The following is a 22,062-nucleotide window of genomic DNA, read 5'->3' on the forward strand; positions in this document are numbered from 1 at the left end:
ATTTGCATGCTTTCACTTTGCTTCACAGTCAGAGATTCTGGGTTCGAATCTTTTTCTTTTTCTTTTCTTGGGCAGTTGCTAATTGCGATGACTCCAAAACCAAAAATCTGCATCGCAAATGCAGAGGTTGAGATGGATATTTTAGTTTTGTTTTTATGGCTGATGCAGATAGCAATATTTGGCAGAAAAAAGGGTTATGTTACGATAACCGATTAATCATCCGATCAATTTAAACAATATACAATGAATAAAACAACTTTTTTTAATCATACTTTAACAACAATAAAAAATATTAAATACACTTCACTGTTTGACATGACTTTATCCTTTTGTATTTGTTTAACTTTATAACAGAGAGAAAAATTGACAAAAATCAACAGTTTTTTTTTTGTTGCCTTTTTTTTAGAGGGGGGAATATTTGAATTAGGGCATTCACTATTAAATATTTTTAGAATTGATTATATTACTGATTTTTCCATCTATTGCTCGAGTAACTGGATGAAATGTTACTTTGCATTAAAGTGTATTGCAAAACTGTTTTTTCAAAATGACTGTTTATAGGAATTAAGTGATTAATAAATTAAAAAAAAGAATAATTAAGAAATATCAAACGAGAGGGATTGATATACATGTATGTATGTATGTATTATTATTATTATCATTATTATTATTATTATTATTATTATTAGTCAACAACCTTTTTGAAACAGATTCAGTTACTGGTTCGGTCCAGTCTCATGAAGGACCACAGAAACGATTGCTCGATTACTAAAATAGTTGTCAATTAATTTGATGATCAATTAGTTGCCGATTAATCGATTCATTTGAATGTCATTATCTTTGCCTTCTGTTGTAATGTGTTGATGTGTAAATAATAAATAAATAAGTAATACAAAATAAATACAAATCGGCTGATTGCTGATATCGGCCAATTAAATCGGCTCTGGCCAGATCCTCTGATTTCAGCCTGTCAGCAGTTTCTGCCTACTTCAATGGCCTCCATAAATACTCCATAACGCACAAATTCATGAAAAACTATTGATTACTTAAGTGCATGACCGATTCTCTAAACAAAAGTAAGAAATCATGACACAATCTTGTTTTTGTTGTTTTGCAGTTTGGTTTGAGAATTTCAAAACACATTCACTTCAAAGGCCCCTTTATGCTTTTCAAAATTCCTTGCAATAAAAAACACAGCTTTTAGCCACTTCCTTTCAACGTTTATCGCTGTATTTATTCTGTACTGTGTTCATCTAGTTTTCATGTTTTATGTTTCACCCGATGTATGCTTTATTGTTTTGCTCTTGTCACTTATTATGCAACTGCTTCTTATGCTGCCTCTTAGCTCCATCGTCATTGTAAAGGAGAAATAGTTGTCGAATGACCGACCTGGTTAAAAAGAAAAAGGTTGATTTTCACCAAAACCTGATTTTGGCCGCTTTTTGGTGGTAGCATCCCATTCCTTCTACCGCTGATTACTAAAGAGTGGAAAAGGCTCAAAACAATCGTTTTTGTTTTCTGTTGACTGAAAATCATCGACTTTCTGTTGTCACAAAACAACATTCTGAGGTAGGGCTGTGAAATTCAATTACACTCCACAACTATAAAATTGTCATATTCGTAAAAAAAATATGATCAATATGCATTTATATCAGACGCACCATGATTGTTTACACACAAGGAAATCATCCTTGAATTTATACATTTGCACCTTTTTTTTATTTTATAATAACTAATTTTCAAATATGTGGTTTGAAGCTTACATAATTACACTTTTTCAAAGAAATGTATTTGTCTTTATATTTTTTACGTTAAAAAATGTTCCTGTTTTGTACCGACAAATAAACGGTCGTTTGAAGTATCGGGATTTCAATTATTACCAAAATAATTGTGATCATATTTTTTTGTTGTATAATCGAGCAGCCCCATTCTGAGGGCCATGAAAGATGCGTCAAAATGCTCTCAAATGGCTGTCAGTTTGAAACTGGGGGGGGGGGGGGTGCAGCATATCTGTAGTAATAAAGGGGAGGGATGGCAATGGAATGTTCTGAAAGCAGCTGAACAGGACTCCTTTCTTGAGTTTGCCCCTCCCAAGTCTTCTCTGCCAGCTGTTTGTTGCCACCGCTGCTCTTTACCTTCGCTCCTGCCGAGCGTCCAATTTCACTTCAAAGGCCAAACACTTCCCCGCGCGTGTGTCGGACCCGCAACGACGAGAAACGGGAGGGGGAGGGGGGGGGTCTCGAGACGTCAAGATGTAAAGAGTCGCCCCCTCGTCAGCGAAAAGGCAAGCGAGGTTGGGGCGGAAAAGCATCTGACGATTTCCATTTGAGCGTCCGCCTTGGCCACCCCCCCCCCCCCCCGCGGGAGGAACAAGCGAGGCGGCGAGCGTTCGCCAAAGCGCGTCCCTCGCCTCCCTTTTGTGCCAGGCTAATAAGAAAAAGTTGGCTTCAAAGGGTTTGGGCGGCGCGTGGAGCAAAACGGCCAGAGGGACGGCAGACGGAGCGAGGTGGGCTCCGGCTTCTAACGCGTGAAATTACACCTGACACCTTGCCGAAGCGCTGCCGCTATAACGTTTTTTTTTTTTTCACACTTTTTTTTCCCAGCCTTTCCTCAACAAGAGAATTATTGAATGTAAGCGCTTCCTAAATACAGGGTTGGCAAACTTTTAGGTTACAGGGAGAATTTTCCACATAATCACAACCCCATTTAAACATATAACCATCAATCCAAGGATCAGACCAGCACGCGGTGAGCAAAAATTTGCACACAAACAATTGGAGAGGCTAATATACCCAAAAATAATGCGGAAATAGTTCCATTCATGGGTGCCATAGCGCTAGTATGCGGGCGAACACTGTAGGAAAAAAGTTGCCTCATTTCAAGAAAAAAAGAAATAATAATCCAAACACCAGTTAAACGGAACTACTTCACTAATATTACGCTAACAAATTCGCAGAGAAAAAGTTGAAACGTTCCGACAATAAAGACCCGTTTTTCTCCATGAAAAAAATGATTCGAATCCTTACGAGAGTTAAGATGTTATTTGACACGTTTGCACTTCAGCGTTTGCAAATTCACCCAATTGCGGAATTCTTCGCAAACAATTTCCGCGATTGGCTGATTTGTGGTGCTCAGGCCACGGCAATAAAAGTATTACTTTGACGCCATTTTGTGGAACGAGCTTCGATCGGCATTTCCGAATTGAGAAAACGTGCAAGGCTTCCACTGAAATAACCGACCAATCTGAGCGACTCCAACTCCTGACATCCCTCACTAGGCCACACCCCTTACAGGCACACATGCAACACGTCCACATATCGTAATCACGCTTTATAAAAACAGTTTCATTCTTTAATTCTCGTATAGATGATACTTTTAACAAGACTATTTTTCTTGAGAATCTGCAATTCCGCCAACTAGCTCACTCGTCCCTTGGGCCAAAGGCATGTCTAACATAAAAATAGCTCTTTGCCGCCATCTTGTGGCCAAGGGACTACAAAGCACCATAAGTGAGGGGAGGACCTTCTCTTTGTTGTTTGTCTGACAGAAAAAAAGTAGATTGCCAACCTTCTTGGGCGGGCGTCAATTACTCACAGGGTTTCACTGCATCGCAAATTATTTTGACGCACCCCCGAGGGTTCGTGAACCCCAGTGTGATAACGGGTGCCCTAATATATTGGTGTACTCTTATTAAGAGTTCCAATTTGCGCTAAGAGTGAGAGCTAGATAGCAAGTTAATTAACTCTCTGCCCCGCGTCTCCCCTGGCGATGGGCGCGTAGCTTAGCCTTTCATGTTGCTAGCCCAAGATAGCAGGTGAGGGGAAGATGGAGGTAAGGGGGGGGGGGGGGGGGTTAGTCATAAGAAAGAAATGAAAAAAATGGAGGGGCGGGGGAGGGAGTCGCAAAGCTAAATTGGATCGGGACGGGGGGAAAAGCGCTGAGAGGCGTTTTATGGTCGGCTACAGGTTGTCGGCGAGTTTCTTCATCTTGACTTTTCCGATTCATTGTTTGCACACCCGCTCGGCGAGATGTAACAAACGTGGGCGGGAGGAAGACGCGTGGCGGAGGCGAGCGCGGCTAATGAACAGAAAGAAAGAAGCGCTCAGGAGTTGTGTTTTTTTTTGTTTTGTTTGCATGTCTCTCCAGCCATACCTAATTCTGGCGCTGGTGCCGGAGTAGCAGCGCGCGTCCTTTGACAGCGGGCAGCCGCCGTGGAATGTTTGGAACGCTGGTCAAGTGCCGCATAATTTCACTGATGTACATGGAGATAAAAATGCAATTAAGCAGGGCATCAAGCGCTCTCTCAACTGGGAAAACAACCATACTCCACCTAAAATATTCCAAGTTGCTTGAGCTAATAATAATAATTAAAAAAAAAAAAAAACGATAAAGAATAACAACTGTGCCGATAAATCCATTCACGTTCATCCATTTGAGGGCGCCAGGCCATTCTGTCTTCTGTCGACTGAAATTGCATTTCTGGGTTTTGCTTCGTATATTCTTGCAATGCGAGCCCGAGGGCACGTTGACGTCAATTTCAGTCGACAGTAGTGGGCGCTATAGGATAAAATGGCAGCGCTTTGAGATGAATAAAAACGGATTGGTCTATCCACTGGATTCTTATTCCACCCAAGCGATAGTAGCCTAGTGGGGCACATAAACATATGATTGAAAATAACATTTTGGACTTGATTTTCACCTTAAAAGATAAATGCAGTGCTCAACTTGAATGCAAAATATATTTCAAGCACTTGTTACCAGACAAACGTTATTTCTTTTGTTCTCATTTTTTTTTTTTGAAGAGGAAGTCAACCCAAACATCTTTTTTTTCAAGAATATGTTCTATGCAGGCCCACTTGTTGAAACAAGGCATTCAGATTAAAATTGCGTTTGTGGAATAAGTGTTAATCCACTCGTTTTTAGCCATCTGTGTCTGGGGAGGCTTATGAAGCCATAAAATCCTTACAAATAACAAATAATAGTTGGACTAATGTAGATATGTCCAGTGGGACAGAATGTACAAAATGTCTCAAGGAAAAAATGTCTGAAAACAAAGAGGAGGTTGGCTTTTCTCAAATTGACTCTGTGTTGTCCATCAGAAAGTTGAAAAAAAGATTCAATGAAATTAGGCAGGCCTGTCAATTGTAACAGTATGCACACACACCCCCAAAAAAATCTCAATGACACATGCCTAATTTTTTAAAGAAAGTAGGCTATATTGCAATTGACACTTTAGCTATCCAACTTTAAAAAGTCACCCAATCCCGGGTGGCAAAATATTGCCAGATGAAATCATTTTCTGGCGTGCCAATCAGTGGTGTTTGTATGAGAAATGTGCGCCCCCTAATGGTGGCCGACTGATGGTGTACATTGATGAATGTACGCTAGCCTTTTTGTAAACTTGCTGAGGAAAAGGTCACAATCATCAGATGTACAACTTAGAGAGGAAGGGGGAGGAGAACCGATCAAAAGGTCGCACTTCTTTTGTTTTTGTTTGTTTTTTTTTTTTTTTGCATTCCAGCAAGGACCACCAGCGTCAAGGCACAAGTTTTGGGGAGCATCGTGTTGGGGACCCCAAAAGCACAATGATATTCACCAGCATCAACATGCTGGCAAGAAGTTAGAGACACAAAGCCAAGGTGACAAAAACATATGCTCCTTGGCGGAGGTAATTATCTGGAGAAGGGCAATCTCCCAAAGGGCACAAGCAGCATTTGGGGGCTTTTTTTTAACCACCATGACAGCTCAATTATGACACTGCATAATTCACACCGACATCATCCTGATTGTTGACGGCGACTAAATTCAATCGAGGCCTTGCGGGGAGAGTGTAGAGAGAAAAAAAAAAAGCTTCAATGGGAAGCATTTTAATAGTGGCGCCTATTTGTGATATGTCTTTCATATTTCATACAGAGCAGCGCTTCGCACTTTTGACTTGATGCTCCTGTCATGCAGGCACTGCTTCTTCAGCTCCCACTTTGTCATTCGAGCAGATCTGGAAATGTCAGATGGGGCAAATACGTTTGAGCCCCACGAATTCTGCCTAGCAACAAGCAATGTTAATCTTCTGACGAATGAAACTCATGTGTGGGTACGCTATGATGCCCGAAACTCATATTTTGCGATTGTGTGCGTTCCGGCGAACATTGTAGGGGTCCCGAACAGGACACCTGCAAAACCTACTCAGTAGCGCCCCCTGGAAGTTAGAAAAACTTCACCACAAAGCAGCAGTTCCACTGATTGACATGAAATTTGACGGATAAGTCTATGGTAACTAGACGCATGAAAAAGTCCATTTCATACATGAGCTTTTGAGGTTTTCGTTTGTCTATACGGAAGCGTGGAACTGCCAGTCGGGAGTAAACAAAACACCTATGATTGGAAAGTACGTTCAAACAACGTTTGAATGTATTTAAGTACGTTTGAACGTACTTCTCGTAGACTAACTGCTAGAAAAAAAAAATCCCATAATGCCACCGTGTATTGACAATGAAAACATTTAAAACTATTTTTTTTAACAATTGGCCTACATTATACTAATAGGTTCAAAAATGAAGTCATTTATAATGTTTTTTTTTTCATTACTGTCTGCAATGCATGATTTTCGTTCGGCATTTTTGCCACATCATGCGAAACGTAGTTAAATATGTTCAAACGTAATAGACTTGCAAATATGTATTTGCCAGTCAAATTTATTTATTTTTTATACCATATTGGCAGTTCCATACTTCCGTAGTCTATTTTTTTTTTAAATGCTGCACACAAGGAATACCCCGTATTAAACGAATACTATAGCTAATAAAACCTAAGCTAAAAGAAAGCATTTTTGAACAAAAAGAAAAAGTTCATATTTAAAAAACACAAGTCAAGGTAAAATAAAAACTAACTTTAATGAAAAATCCGAAACTATCAAAAGCCCGCCCGAGAATGTCTCAACGAGCCACGCTCCTGAATTGAACAGGAAGTCATCCGGTTTGGCTGAGCGACACCAAATGTAGCAGCTCCGAGCAGGACGGCGACACACGCGAGCCCCGGCCCGAGGAAGTCGGCCATTTTGGTTGGTGGCCGCCATTTTTAAGCCTCCTCGGAAATTGGGAACGGTGAGAGTTGAATGGTGCGCACTTGGGGCCTTTGCTCGCGGGTTTGATCCCCGGAGGCTTTTCGGCGCACATCAAGGCCTTCACGCTCTCGGCTCGATGAACGGGTCATGACAGCCCATTAGCGCGCGCGCCATTGATCCGCGGGTGTGAGCGCACGCGCGCTTTATCCAATCGATGCTCATGTTTTATTGGCGGAGTCATTACTCATTTCATTGAGTGCATCCAAAAAGAGTCAAAATGGAGGAAAACGTGCAAATGTAATCAAGTGGAAACGGGACACACAAGCTCTTGCTGTTGGAGCACGTACAGCATGTCTAATTGGGTCTACTAAGTAGCGATGCACCGACACCGGAAGCAGTATCGGTATGAGTGACATTCAGGGTTCCAATAGTTTGTTTTTGCTGATTTTGCTTTGCCTTTTTCTTTTCACTCAGTTAGTTTGAATTTGTTTTGGGAGACATTTTGTAACGTCCTATTAATTTTTTATTTTGCGGAAAATGCTTCATTTTAGTTTTGTATTTAATTTGTTTTAGTATATATATATATATATATAAAAAATCAGGTCACTAAGTATTGGGATATAATGAAAAGTAAATTACAATTCTCAAATGACTATTTGACCTTCCTTCTTCTGTATATACATACATCAATACTAAAATAAAATGATTATAGTTTTTTATATATATATATATATATATTATTTTTTTCCAACTATTTAAGATAATTTTAAATGCTTTATAATTATTTTCATATGTTACATAAAGTAAGAGCTACTTTATGTAATATTTTGTAATTTATTATTATGTATGATAATGTTCATTCATTTGTCATCATGTTGTGTAATATTACAATTACTTATATAGGTATCTATTTTATGACATCATTTTATATTGACCTTTTTCAATTTTGCTTGAAAAATGCGACTACTATTTACTTGACACTATATTTTTTTGATTTTCACTCATGTTATGCATTATACACATATTTACATAATTTTTGTCATGTATTTATATTATTACTCATGTATTTATGTATTCATGTTTATTTATTCCAGCGTATGTATATACACAATGAGCGTACTTGTTACTTGAAATTACACATGGATGTTATCAACTGAATAGAACATATTCATGTCTCATCATACCCATTTCTTTGTCATTTACTGTATGAATCTGTGTCATAGTTGTTGCCATTTATTCCAGCACATGTATTTATTTTGGCACATAAACCGCACTTGTTACCTCACAGGATCTTTTTTGGTGTCCAAAATTGGCTTAACGTCTCATTTTTAGTTTCTGTGCGTTTGCGTGTGTAGATGGGGGGTGGGGGGGGGGGGTCACAACTTTGCTGTCAACGTGTCCATAATGAGGAGGAACTTTGCTTACATTTCTACTCTTTGCTCTTTTTATTTTATCTCTTCTACTGCAACACATTCACACGCACACCCGTGCACGCTACACGCGTGCAGCATCGGCGTGTTTTGATCAAACTCCGTCACTGACAGTGTCGGCTGGAAAGCTTTGCATCCTTCACCGTAAATAAAAGTTAAAAAAAGCAAGGGCGGATGAATAAAATATGAGGGCACTAATGAATAAATAAAAGTGTGACTGTATTAATAACGGCAGCGAGTGGCAATATCAGACGTCGACGGCGGCGTCATCGTGGCGCTCGCCCACGCTTGCCGCGCTGATGAAAAGACGGCAGGCGAGCAGACGGGCCCTCCGCCTTTACATTGGCGGCTTGTGTTCCCTTTCCCGCGCTGGCGGCGCTAACTCCACCTTTTTCGCCTTTAAAACGCCGCGAAAATTACAAAGGAAAACGCCATTTGGAGTGTTAGCGGAGATGCTAGCAGGCTTTTAAAGGGAAGTCAACCCAAACATATTTTTTTAAGAATATCTTCTATGCAGGCCCACTCGTTGAAACAAGGCATTCTGATGAATATTGCGTTTGTGGAATAAGAGTTAATCCCCCCGTGTTTTAACCATCTCCAGGGGCGGCCATTTTGTCACTTCTGTCGCCTGAAGATGACATCACAACTGCTCAGGGCTCAGATAACGACCAATCACAGCTCAGCTTCGGAAAACAGGTGATTGTTTTTTTTCTGGAAAAAAATATGTTTGCATTGACTTTCACTTTGAGGTGAAAGAGGTGAAAAGGACACAAAAAACATGATCAAATTGCAATTTTTAATGACGAAAAAAAAAAAATCAGAGCAAAGATCAAAAGATGCCTAGAATGAAAAATAATGTTTTCACGGGGCCAGATTTGGGCCACCGGGGCGCCCGTCTGGAGGTGGGTGGGGCTCGTTGGCGAGCGCCTGGATGCCGGGCTTGCAACTTGTTTTCTGTGTTTGGTCACGTGACATTCGCAAGCTGTGCTGTGATTGTTTGTTACCTGAGCGGCTGTGACGTCATTTCAGTCGACAGCAAGTGGCAAAATGGCCGCCCCGGGGTGGCTGAAAACGGCGGATTTTTACCACTAGATTCATATTCCGCAAACGCAACATTCATCAGAATGCCATGTTTAGACTAGTCGGGCTGCATAGAATATATTCTTGTCAAGATTATTTATTTATTTTTTTTACTTCACTTCCGCTTTAAAGAAACTGACTTAGAGGGGGGAAAAATGACATGCTTGAGTTAAAAAGTTTACCGTGTTATTTACCAATTAAAACAATGGACATGAACATTCCTCAGAAAAAAAAACAGCTTTCCATTCAAACTTAGACATGAATACTGGCAACAATTCAACCCCAAAATAAAAAAAAAGGTTTCCATGGAAAGAATTGTTGCATGAACACACTTATGTCATTCCTCTCTTGTGAGCCTCCATAAACTGGAGACAAATAGCACAGTAAAGTACAAGTGACAGTCTGCGTGTGTGCGTGTGTGCGCACATGTGCTGCCAGCGTCCAAGATAAAGGCCAGCACGCTAAAACGGGCCACGTGTAGTACAACGATGTGACAAAAAGTGTGTTAGTGTCGGTGTCTGGATTGTGTGTGTGTGTGCGGGAACATCCATCCATCACACTTAGCACGCATGTCACCCACACACGCGCACACACCAACACGCACAAGTTTTTTGTGAAGCTGGCACGTGGACCTCGAGAGTGTCGCCGAGTAGGGACTAAAGAACGTATTTTTCAGACTATAAGGCGCACTTCAAAAAAAATGCTTTCATTTCCTCAAAAATCGACAGTGCGCCTCATAACACAGTAGGCCCCATATATAAACATATCCAAAAATAGACCTGTTCATTGAGATTGCGCCTTATAACCCAGGGCGCCTTATAGCCCGAAATATATGGTACGTGAATAGGCTACGTTGACAAAGAACATGATGACATTGAACAGTCATGAAATATATGGTACGTGAATAGGCTACGTTGACAAAGAACATGATGACATTGAACAGTCATGTCATGACGTAAACACCTGACTGCCCAATCGCACAGGCACACAAACAAATCTGTCTATTTACATACAGTACATCATACTGTACATATTATGTCATGCGAGGCTCGAAATAAGCGGTTTCGCATCACAGTTTGCGGGAAAAAAATCCATTTTGCGCCTTCTGTTTGTTTTCAGACATTTTTTTCCTAGAGACCTTTTGTACATTCTGTGCCACTGGACATATTTACATTAGTCCAACTATTATTTGTTTGTATTTCACGGCTTTATGTGCCTCCCCAGACACTGATGGCCAAAAACGAGTGGATTAAGACTTATTCCACAAACGCAATATTCATCAAAATGACTTGTTTCAACTAGTGGGCTGGCATGGAACATATTCTTGAAAAAAATATGTTTGGGTTGACTTCCTCTTTAAACCTTAAAAAAATGTACTTGTCTTTTTTTATACTCCTCAAATATGAGTTTGGAAACTTTTCCGCTGTCGTCGTTTTTTTTTTGTTTTTTTTTTTTAATATGTCACAGTGTTAAAAAAAAAAAAAAAAAAAACCCTTACAAAGACTTTGATGTGCCACCCGTTCGCTTGCCAACAAGTGAGCCGGCCGGCCAAGCCCGTAAAGCTCGCACAGAACCGACACAAGACGGCGGACGCCTCACGTGACGGCAAAGGGGTGGCGTAATAGACGAGGAAGAGGAGGAGGAGGCGAGTTAACAAGACGCTCCAGATGGAAGGCCGCCGTTGCCGAGGAAGTCATTAAGCGGCCATTTCATGTGCGCGTGCTGGCCTAGCGAGGACTCTAATTGCGTGTGAGCGCAGATGCCAAAGTACATTTAGATCAAAGATGGAGGACACCAGAGAGCCCGTAGTCACCTCCTCCTCCTCCTCCTCCTCATCATCCTCCTCTTCCTCTTCGCACATTTTGCCCGGCTGCTTGGCTACTCTTCCTCCCGTGTGGTCCCCCCCCGCACCACAACCCAGCCCCTCCCCGCCCACCCAAAGATCTTTCTCACTTTTCCACTCCATCCCTAATTTGCCTGCCGCACTTTTTAGTTTTGCTATTCCAAGATTTCCTCACTCTCCGCCTCCTGCTCGGTGCTGGTGCATTGTGGGATTTTATTTATTTATTTATTTTTGTATGGTCACACATCACACTTGTTATTGTGTAAGAAAAGGCAATGGAAGATGGGTTTTCATGGCAAACAAAATGGTTGCTTTCCTTAAAAGCACTTTTCCATTTTGCACAAATGGACGGTATAAAAATGGCAGTTGGAGGGAGGAAAGGCTTTTAAAAGCCAACTTACGACTTGGCTGCAAGTTGAAACCTTCCCGGTCTGTTGACACCACGTGACACCATTGTTGAGAGAAGCCGGCACTTTTTAGTTGCAGCAGTAGAAGGCGGAGGGGGGGGGGGGAGATCTACGTGAGAACAGCTATTTTCACTTGAAAAAGTTGGTACGTTGGTGTGGGAAAATGCGTAAAGAAAAAAATACATGTGGAAACAAAGTTTTCATTTCATGCAACGGGTTTTCATGTAAATTGGTGTAAGCTATTTCCGACGTCAAGTTTTAACGCTTTTCCGAATCAGAATCATCTTTATTGGCTAATAATGTAGAGATGCACAAGGAAAATGGTCTCCGGTAGTCGGAGCCACTCAAGTATTGCGGCACAAGCAACAATAAAAGAAAAACAAACATTTAGGACGTGGCACATACGTACAGAACAGTACACATAGAATTAATTGAAAGTAATTTTATGTAAATGTGTTTCTTTATTCCATGTGATAATAATAATGTCAATGAAAAAAGTGTTTTTCTTTTCACGTGAAAACATTTCCTGTTACATGAGTATACTGTACGTACTTTTAGGCGGAAGGCTGTAACTTTAAAGGGGGAGAAAAGTCATAACAAAAAACAAAAAAACCCCTGTTTTGTCCTGAAAATGCATTACTTTTTCACATAAAGACAACATGCCTCCAGATAAATGATAACAATTCTTGAGTTGTATGCGAAATCAGAATTTGACATGGGGAAAAAATATAAATGTTATTTTATGTGAACTGACAAATGACGTATTTTTAATTGATGTGGAATAATTATGAATTTATGGTCGAAAAAAATACAATAATTTTATGTGACAAAAAAAAAAAAAAAAAAGTCAATTTCATGGCGTACAAAACTCTGAGCTAGGACCACTAACTTGATCGGGATTAACCAGTTCTGCTCGTAATTCTATCCTTGATAAATAACTTTTGCTGACGTGTCCTGATCCGCGTTCAACGGACGGAGCGAGTTACGAGCACACCGGGTGACTCCTGCGACCAATCCGTCGGCCTGACGTCCGGTTTAATTCCGGTGTCACAACCTTTTCTTGTAAAAGACGTACGAGTCGCCTCAGGGACGCCGACCACGCACTCTAATGCTAATCCCCCAAACGGCATCAAAGAGCCGGGGGCGATTGTTAGCATAATCCCCGGAGGTCTTTAATGGGCCAACGCCAAAGCAGGATTAGGAGCCCGTGACGGCCAATATAGTCTGTAATTAGCCCCTTAACAGCCCGGGCGATGGCGGGATTACTCGGGCGTCGGCACGCGACCGACACGCCGGCGAGTAGCTGACGGGCTGCCAGAAGCGCAGGGGCGACGGAGTGAGAAATTGCAGAGAGAATGAGCCTTTTGCTTTTTTCTCCAGTCGTTTAGCGAACACATGAAGGATTTTCCGCCCAAGAGGTTGGAAAGGCTTCTCGTTGTCGTCGCCGGTTAGCGTGAATTAAGAGTCAAATCCAAACCTTACATTTCTCCGAACGTAAAGCCTTCGTCTGGGGGCGCTAAGCACTTAGCCACCGCAAGATTACAAAGACACATGGCCGTCTATTTTGACATACTATTCCCTCTTTTTGGGGCGCAGCAGTCACTTTTTGTTGTAATTTTACTAGTTTCAACAATTTCAATGCTATTTTGTGTGAAATGAAAATATTGTGGGTAAAAAAACCGAAATAGTTGGTGAAAATGTAAACATTTTTACGTGACGTGTGAATTTGTTAGAAAATTCATGTGATTATTTTTGCGTGAAAACAAAATACATATCTTACGTGAAAAAGTAACACCATTTTAGGGGAATGATTATAATTTCACGTGGGGAAAGGAACTTTACATGCCAAAACTTGTAAGATTACATGAAAGAAGAATGTAATTGTATGTGAAAGCATGCGATTTTATGCGAGGAAAGGCATGATTTCACGAGACAAAAGTAAAAGTGTACGTACAATTTTTTAATTAGTGTGAGAGAGTTATACTGTTGCTTGAAAAAACATGGATAAAAAAACAGTTTTATGAGAAAAGTGAGCGATGGAGTGAATTTGTGAGGCAAGTCGGAGGTTCTATGTGGAACACTGGAATTTGACATCACTTATTTTAGAAAAGGAAAAAATATATATATCGTTTTCCATCCATCCATTACCCAAACTGCTTTATCAATATGAATTATTTTTTTAATTAGAATTTATTTTTATTTTACTTTATGTGATTTTAAGTCAGTTCAAGGAAAGTAAAGATTTTATGTGAAAAAAGGTAAACGTTTTAATTTTTTTTTTTTTTACGTGGAAAAACTTTCAGTTAAAAGTGTCATTGTGGAAAAATGCAACGTGACATGACAAAAGTAATTTTACACGTAAGGGTGTCATTTGATTTTTGAAAAGTCATAGTCGAACAGTAGAATAGAAAACATTTTCCATGAGAAACATAATTTTACATGGAAAAAAATAGAAACAGAAATGGGAAAAAAAGGATAATTTGGGAAAATCTAGGTGGAAAAAAAGTAAATTTGAAAGTAAGAAAGGTTATGTTCATATTACATAAGAAAAGTGAGATTGCATAAAAGGTTAAGATTTGGCCTATGAAAAGTCAGTTTGACGTGCAACTCTACTAATTTCACATGTGAAAAGTCCTAATTTTACGTGAGGAATGTAACCAAACAAACAAAAAAAAGATTTGGATTCAAACAGAAGCATTTTAATTAGGGGTTTGAAAAATAATGTAACTTTAGGTGAAAAAAGTTGTAAAATTGTAAGGAAAAAAAAAAATAAAAAAATTGTTTTCCTTGCCATTGTTAGATATTAAAGCTGTGGTTTTATGCGGAAAATGTAACGTTACATGAGTAGAGTAGTTTTACATAAAAGGATGTTATTTTTCTGCGTGGAAAACTTCACGCGGGCTGTGTCACTGCACCGCCTCTCACAGGTCAATCTTGGTACTGCTAGCAACAGAGACTGGATGCCCTCAAATCCAATTTGTTGAGTTCATCCAGCTGCTGACTTTTATTTGGCCAGGCAATGTCAACTCAAGTCTTTGTTGTTCAGTCTTTGTTGTAATCTATTGTTTGCACTCGCTTGAAGCCGAGTTTCCGTAACGGCACCTCCTGCGCCTTGTTTTCCGTTTGATGGCGCTGATGTTTATCTAAGCTTTTTTTTTTTTTTTTTTTTCTTGCTGGGGCGACATGTCAGAGTGGCAGAGTTGGCTCGGCTTCACTTGTCTACCTCGCCGTTTGCGCCCCTGCCAAGTCACACTTCACTCAACATGAAACACAACATCACTTTTTTTAAAGCTAACTTTTTTCCCGACGCGAATGCTAGTGGCGAAAATGTTCCATCCATGCCAATCTGTGTTTGTATGTCTCTGTGTGTAAACATGCAGTGCAGGAAACATTCCTGACGGACAGTTGCAAGGGAAAAAGCCGTACGGCACTTAGCCTGTCTGTGGCTAGCGAGCCAGTTTCGACATGCTAATTTAGCAGCTAACGGTTTCACAGATAGACTTCAATTCATCAGTTTCACAACATACCAGTCAGTCTTTTGTTTCCAAAAATAAAAATGCCTTGGTATACCAGGGTGAGATCCAAATGAAAGTGTTTTCATCACCCCAAACTCCTCCATGTACCTGGACGAGTAGTCTATCAAACCGAATACATAACAGCAATCACTCAAAGATCCAAATCCGAGCGCTTGACTAACCCAAACCATCCCGAGGGTCTTGTCAAGCCAATCGCACCATTGGCTTCATCCAAATCAGAGCGCTTTCAAACGCAAACTCTTCCACATACCACTTGCACATCAGTCACACAAGGTCCAAATCTGAGTGGCTTAAGATTCAAATTCAAGCGCTTAAATAACCCCAAACTCGCTGAGGGTTCTGTCAAGCCAAATGTGCCATTGGCTTAATCTAAATTAGAGCGCTTTAATCAACTAAAACTCCTTGACATACCAGGGTAACAGGCCCAATCGGGCCACAGGCACATCATCAGTCGCACAAGATCCAAACAGAAGAAACGTTTTTTGGGGCCCTGAGTTCGCCGCCTTGCTTATTGTTTTGAATGCATACAACATATTTTGGAGCATTTCATGTTAAACATCGAGGATCAGTAATGTTTGTAAACGCAGCGATGAAGAACTTATTTCATAAGCACGGGTCCTGTTAAGCCACCTTGACTGGGAACAAAAACAGGTTGTAGAAAGCCACCAAAGCATTAGAGTAGCCTGAAAAAAAAAAAAACTTTTCAGGCGTGTTTCAAAAGCATCACTGTCATAATATTTTCAGCCTCGTTAGTAAGGTGTGCAATCTTATTGAGAACGTTCCAAATGATGGGCTTCACCATGGAGAAAAACACGACAAGATTAAACAACATCATTTGGCATATTTTCCGCTGACCCTCTGGCGCCCTCACCAGGCCCCCAGGGGATGCCCGCGGGGCCACGCTAATCTTCAGAGCTAGCGAGCCAGCATTAACACCTGCTGTCCCCCCCCCTCCCCCTTTCTATTTCTTTTTTTTTATCATTTTGTTTGCCTTCAACGAGCCCATTATTCTCTGTAGGCCAATTAAAAGTCTTCTCGGTCTGTTGTTTCCTGCTCCTGTAAAAGTTCGGACCAATGACAGATGGCGGAATGTATAAAGACAGGGCGGATGGCGATAAAGCGGAGAGGCGCGCGCCATGACAAGAAGACGGGCCAAATTGCGCAGGTATACCTAACAAAACGTCCAGCGGGTGCAACATATTTGACATCAAATATAGTCCGAGGGCGTAATGGTGAATTGAAAAGGACACGTTTCGGGGATAATTAATTCCACTGACGCAGGTGAGCTCCCAGACAACAACAGGATTATTTCCATTCGCCTCACCGAGAGACAGACAGACAGACAGTATCAACGGAGCACAGATAGCGTCCCTCGGGGCCGTTTGAAAAGGGATATCAGGTTTGGTGTTCGACCCACTTAAAGCTCGCGCTCTCACGAGCCGCCGGAAAACAACAAGCGGAAACATGCACGTGTTCCGCGCAACGCTTTATTTGTCTCGCTGCCAGTAGGGCAGGTTTTTAAACAGCTCTGTGCAAGAAACGTGTGTCATCGTATGGATGCATGGACCGATAGATTGACTGCCTACGGATCGCTCCGGCTACCGCGCATCACAGTTACATGAAACAAAGTCGCTTTTTGAAAAATCGTCAACTCAACTTAGTTACTGGCTACCTAGTAACATGGGAAAACAATTCCAGACTAACTGACAGAATAATTGACCTTGGCATTGGCAGACTAACTAACTAACTATATGACTGACTGAGCCACTGACTGACCTAAGTGACCAACAACAAGAAGCTGACTAACCGGCAGACCAAGTTACAGCAAACTAACTGTAAGTGACTAACGAACCGACTTCAACCGACCAACCAGCTAACAGATTAACTAAGTGACAGACTAACTAAGTAACTAACTGAGTGACTGAAGGACAGACTGACTGATCAGGTGCTGGACCAGCTAACTAACTGAGTGATTGGCTAACCAAACCCCTACCTAACAAACTAGCTGACTAACTGGGCGGCCGTCCAACTCACTGACTGACTAGGTGGTCAACTGACAGAAAACCCAACCGACCAACCACCTAACTAACCAACCAAATAACCATTTAACAAATGAACTAACAAGCTGACTAACCGGTTGACCGGGTGTTCAGGACTAACAAACGACCTACCTAACTAACTGAGTGAGTGACTATCCAACCACCTGACCAGCAAACAAGCTGATTAATCGGGTGACCGCCTAACTAACTGGTCGACTTAGTGACCGGGCTGTGGACCGACTAATTAACCGGCAGACTTAATGACTGAATGACCGACCAACTACACAAGCAACGAGCTTACTGATGAACCAGACCAACCGACCCAGTGGCTGATTGACTGAATGAGGAACCAGCCAACTGATCAAATCGTTTAGTCGCTGGCAATTCGGCTGCTGTACACGCGTCCAAATGAGTAAAACAGGAAACTCTTTCTTCCAGCTTACCACCCTCCGCCTCACAAAATTGCGTTCACGTGACTAACCTCACCGATCTCAAGACATCTTATGACATCATCGGCCACAGCTGCTCACCATAGTCACTTTCTCGCTCATCGGGAATGTCTTCTCCGCGCCGGAGAATTCCGGCGTCATTTACTGCCGGCCCCTCTCTCGCTTCCTTTGCCAATAGATTCTTCTTCTCTGCTTCTCGGGTCACCTTCACACCGGCGAGGCCGAACGGGAGATGGAGGCCAATCAGAGAGAAAGCCAAAACAGATGGCGACGGGCGAAACGCAAACGACAAAGGAAAGTAAGAATATCTGCGACAGAAGGACGGCAGCCGGCCGCTAAAGTCAAACGCCGACGTCGTGGCTGGCCTCGCTCGAAACGCGCATGAAATAAAAGTAAACAAGATGAAAAGTCCTTCCCGGGCCGCCTAATTGCCCATTGCTACGAGAATGTAGTCGCTCGCGCATGCGCCACAACAGTAGTAGTGCGTTACGGGCTCATAAGTTGCACTACTGTATGCAAAATGTAAAAAGGCACATGATCACTGGGCTGAGCAGTCCCTCAGGAAGCAGCTGGAAGAGCTGCAGCTGTCGCGTTTCCTTTATTGTACAGCACGTAGGCACTCCATACATTGCTTGCGTGCGCATGTCTATATAAGTCATACAGTCCATTAGCCACCGCGCCGAAACTGTCTCAGCACATTCCCATTCTCTTAAACTCTAAATCCCCTTTAATGCGATGATCAATACATCCGTGCGAGGAGGTGTCCGCTTTTATATTGGATGACAAGCGTGGAGTGCCAAAAAAACAAAAACAACACGCACACAACGCAATGCAAAATCCTCTCGGCTTACCGCAGGCATTGTATTGGATGGCAGTCAAACGGAGCCAAACAGGGCCAGCCGGGCCTTCTCTGGCGGTCGGGAGCGCCGCATTTTGGGGAAATATGGAATCTTTAATGATTACGTGTATTAAATTGCTCCCAAAAACTTCCTTTGCCTTTGCCGCCATACATTTCATGCCGCGCTAAATCGTTTTTATTGCCGCCTGTTTGAGGTGGATTTCTCTCTTTTTAAAGAAGAAATGATTTCATATATCCACCCGACATCTTGATCAGGAGGGGGAAAATGTGGAGTAATTAAATAGTGCGTTAGATATTTATACGTCTTACATCAATATGCTCAATGGGAATGTATTATTTGCAAGTTATTTCATATACAAGTTTGATTTCCCATTCCAAGACCGTTCAAGATGTTATCCAATAAGATTTCAACTTGCTGTTGTCAGGCAGAGTAGCCTGTTGACCGATAGAAACTTCATCCGATCAGATTTCGAGTTGGTCGTCAAGTGCCTGTTGTTCTTCCAGGGAGGCTTTGTCCAATCACATTTCTTGGTCTTCTGCTGTTGCCGGGCAACTTTATCACTTGACTGATAGGCCACTTAACTAATCGGATTTTGCGTTGTCTTACCGGTCGGGGGTTTTACATCTTTCATCGTAATTGGTGTGTGCATTCCGGCTTCATTTAACAAGCTCACGTTTTTGGGACATTTAGCCAATCAGATTTCAGCCCTTTGTGGCCACGTTAGGTTAAGTCCAACCAGACGTCGAGAGTTGGCGACAAATGCTCATTTCGACCATCGACGTTAATTGGCGCGCGCCGCTAGCGAGCAGTGCTTCAACTAAGGTGTCGTTTTGAAACACTACCTAACAAAAGAAAGAGAAAAAAAAGCTACAGTGCATTCGCTCTCCACATTAAGCACTATTACTGCCAATCCCACTTCAATTGAGTGGATGTTTCGCCTTCATAACCGAACCCTAACCCATTAACCGAGCCGCTTGTCCTTACGAGGCTCGAGTCCTTGAATACTACAAGTAAGCTTCCATTTTGGTGTGCAAATGTGTATCTTAGTGTGCTAGTCTTCAATTTGATAATGGCGGTTGTTTCTTTTCAATCATGTGTGGACACAGTCGAGGCTTCTTGTTCGGACACGCGGACTTGTTTACGTGACGTTTTGCTCCGATCCACTACTCAGCTTGCCTTTAATGTGCTCCCTTTGATACGGAATCCATCATTAGGCACAGCGGACACAAGTTAAAGTCAGTGTCCCAGTTCTCGCGTTATCGACAGCCCGTGCTCGCGGCCTGCTTGGAAATAAATGGCCGATTTTTCGCCACGGGCCTGCGGACTATGGCGTGTAATGATGACATAGCTCTCCCCTAATGGAGCTTTAGCCCGGACTTACTGTTTGCTGTCTGATTTACTCATCAATTCATCGACCACTTGGCTTGATGGATGCCTGAAAGCTTTACTCCTTCTCCCAGTCATCATTCCTGATTCTCATTTCCCCATTTGTGTTTTCCCCCCTTTTAATTCCTTCAAGGTAGGCCGGGGTTGGCCTAGCGTCCTGACGTAAAAAACGACAGCGGGGATCGAACGATGGCGCCCTCCCCTGTCAAGCGGCGGCTCGTAAATCTCCCGCCGCGGCGTCTGGCGGCTGCCGAAGACGTACGTGCCCGATCGCGCCGGGCGTAAAACGCCAAGCGCCGCGTGAGAAGCGAGGATGTTCTCCAGCTAAACAGGTTCCAAATGGAATTGAACCTTGAACCCTTCCGAGGTTGGATGGAGGGGAGATAGTCTGCGGGATTGTAAATCTGACAAGTAATGGCTCATCCCGGCCACAGCCGCATCCCATCACAGCCCCCCCACCCCCCACCCCCACCCCCACCCCGCTGCGTCTCGCCTGGAATGGGGGTGTAAATCGCGGCACCCCGGCAAAGCAGAAATTGAGTCAGAAGGCACTTTAACTGATGCGGCTGTAAAAACACACAAAAATAATAATAATAAAAAAAAGAAAAAAAAAAAGAAAAAAAGGGAAGCGTGATGGAAGAGCAGGGGGGAGATGAGGACAAGCCGGGACGGTTCTGCGTCGCCATTTTCTCGTCAGACTGAATTTTTTGGTTTCCGGGGTTTTTTCGGGTTCCAACGCTCGGACGTCATGAAAACCAGCGTCATTTTATTTAACTGCAATTGGGTCGGTTGGCGCAAGTACTGTTGAAAGCTGCGCCCAAAAACGCCGAAATGGAAGCAACGTGACGGTTTTGTGGATTTTCAAACAGGCAAATGTTGTTGTTTAAAACCATGTCTGGTTTCTCCAAGAAAAAGTATCTTAAACGTTGAGCGTTACACCCTACTCTGGCACGTTACAGTGAATCAAATCCTGTTTCTTTCCAAACAAACTAACTTAACTTATCATCTGACAATATACATCAATCATCATGCCCAAAGGTGTACATTATAGAATACACCTACAGCTGTTGTTTTTTTGTTGGCGTAAAAAGCAGGATTGGAGAGGATTTCACATTCAGTAATCTTCAGCAAAAACCAGGCTGAGCTGAAACACTTTCCGTTTTCATTCTTACTTTAGAAATTAGTGTGAAAAAAACAACAACCTGTGTGCTGCCCTCTTGTGGATCACAATGGAACGACGCCTTGAGATGGATGGAGGAAGAGTGATATTGTGTTTATTTTGGCAAAAGGCATGTGTACCTAATGTTTTGGCCCGGGAGCGTTATCCTTTGTACTGGAGCCTTCAAAGAACATCAAAGCAAGTGTATACGCTGATATGACTTCAACTGACATTCATAAACGACTTCCGCTGGCCGCACGCACGCACGCACGCACGCACTCGTGCACACGCGCACGTCACGGAATAAAGAAGCTTAATAACACAGAAGGACCACCAGGGAGACTTCAACTAAATCAATTCATGTAATGAATGAGTCAACTGGAAGCTGTTTGCTTTGCGTGCCGTCTTCCCGCGTGCGCGCGTGTGTGTGTGTGTGCGCGCGCGGACGCCGAGCAGCACCCTTTCATAAATATTGAACAGTTATCTTCATGCTTTCACTGCCGGGCCGAGCTCACAATGGCCACGCTTTGTCCTTTTGACTCTTTGTTGGGGGAAGCTGGCCTCTAAATCTCATCTGCGTACATTAAAGCTCGCCGGCCACTGCTTGGAATTAATGACCGGGATGCAGCGAAATGCGTGCGTCTGCGCGTGTGTGTGCGTGCGCATGAGCTTGGGGGGGAGGGGATAGTGAGGAAGTTGTGGACGACCGTGCGAGACGTCCACGTCCCCAAAAACGATGAATATATGCAAATGTGACGCGTGTGTTTGGGTGTAATTTCTCTGCCGCCCCCACGCGAGGCGAATTCCTGATGA

At 42.5% G+C, this 22,062-nt stretch overlaps 1 protein-coding gene across 1 annotated transcript in view; it reads right to left on the reverse strand.

The window, feature by feature from the left end:
• The window catches only part of LOC147146797 (uncharacterized), a 130,190-nt gene that overhangs the window by 77,937 nt on the left and 30,191 nt on the right, over window positions 1-22,062 (reverse strand). The gene's annotated exons all lie outside the window — the stretch shown is intronic.

This window comes from Filicampus tigris, chromosome 5, assembly GCF_054856515.1.
Source record: "Filicampus tigris isolate MCC_2025a chromosome 5, RoL_Ftig_1.0, whole genome shotgun sequence".
Lineage (NCBI taxonomy): Eukaryota > Metazoa > Chordata > Actinopteri > Syngnathiformes > Syngnathidae > Filicampus > Filicampus tigris.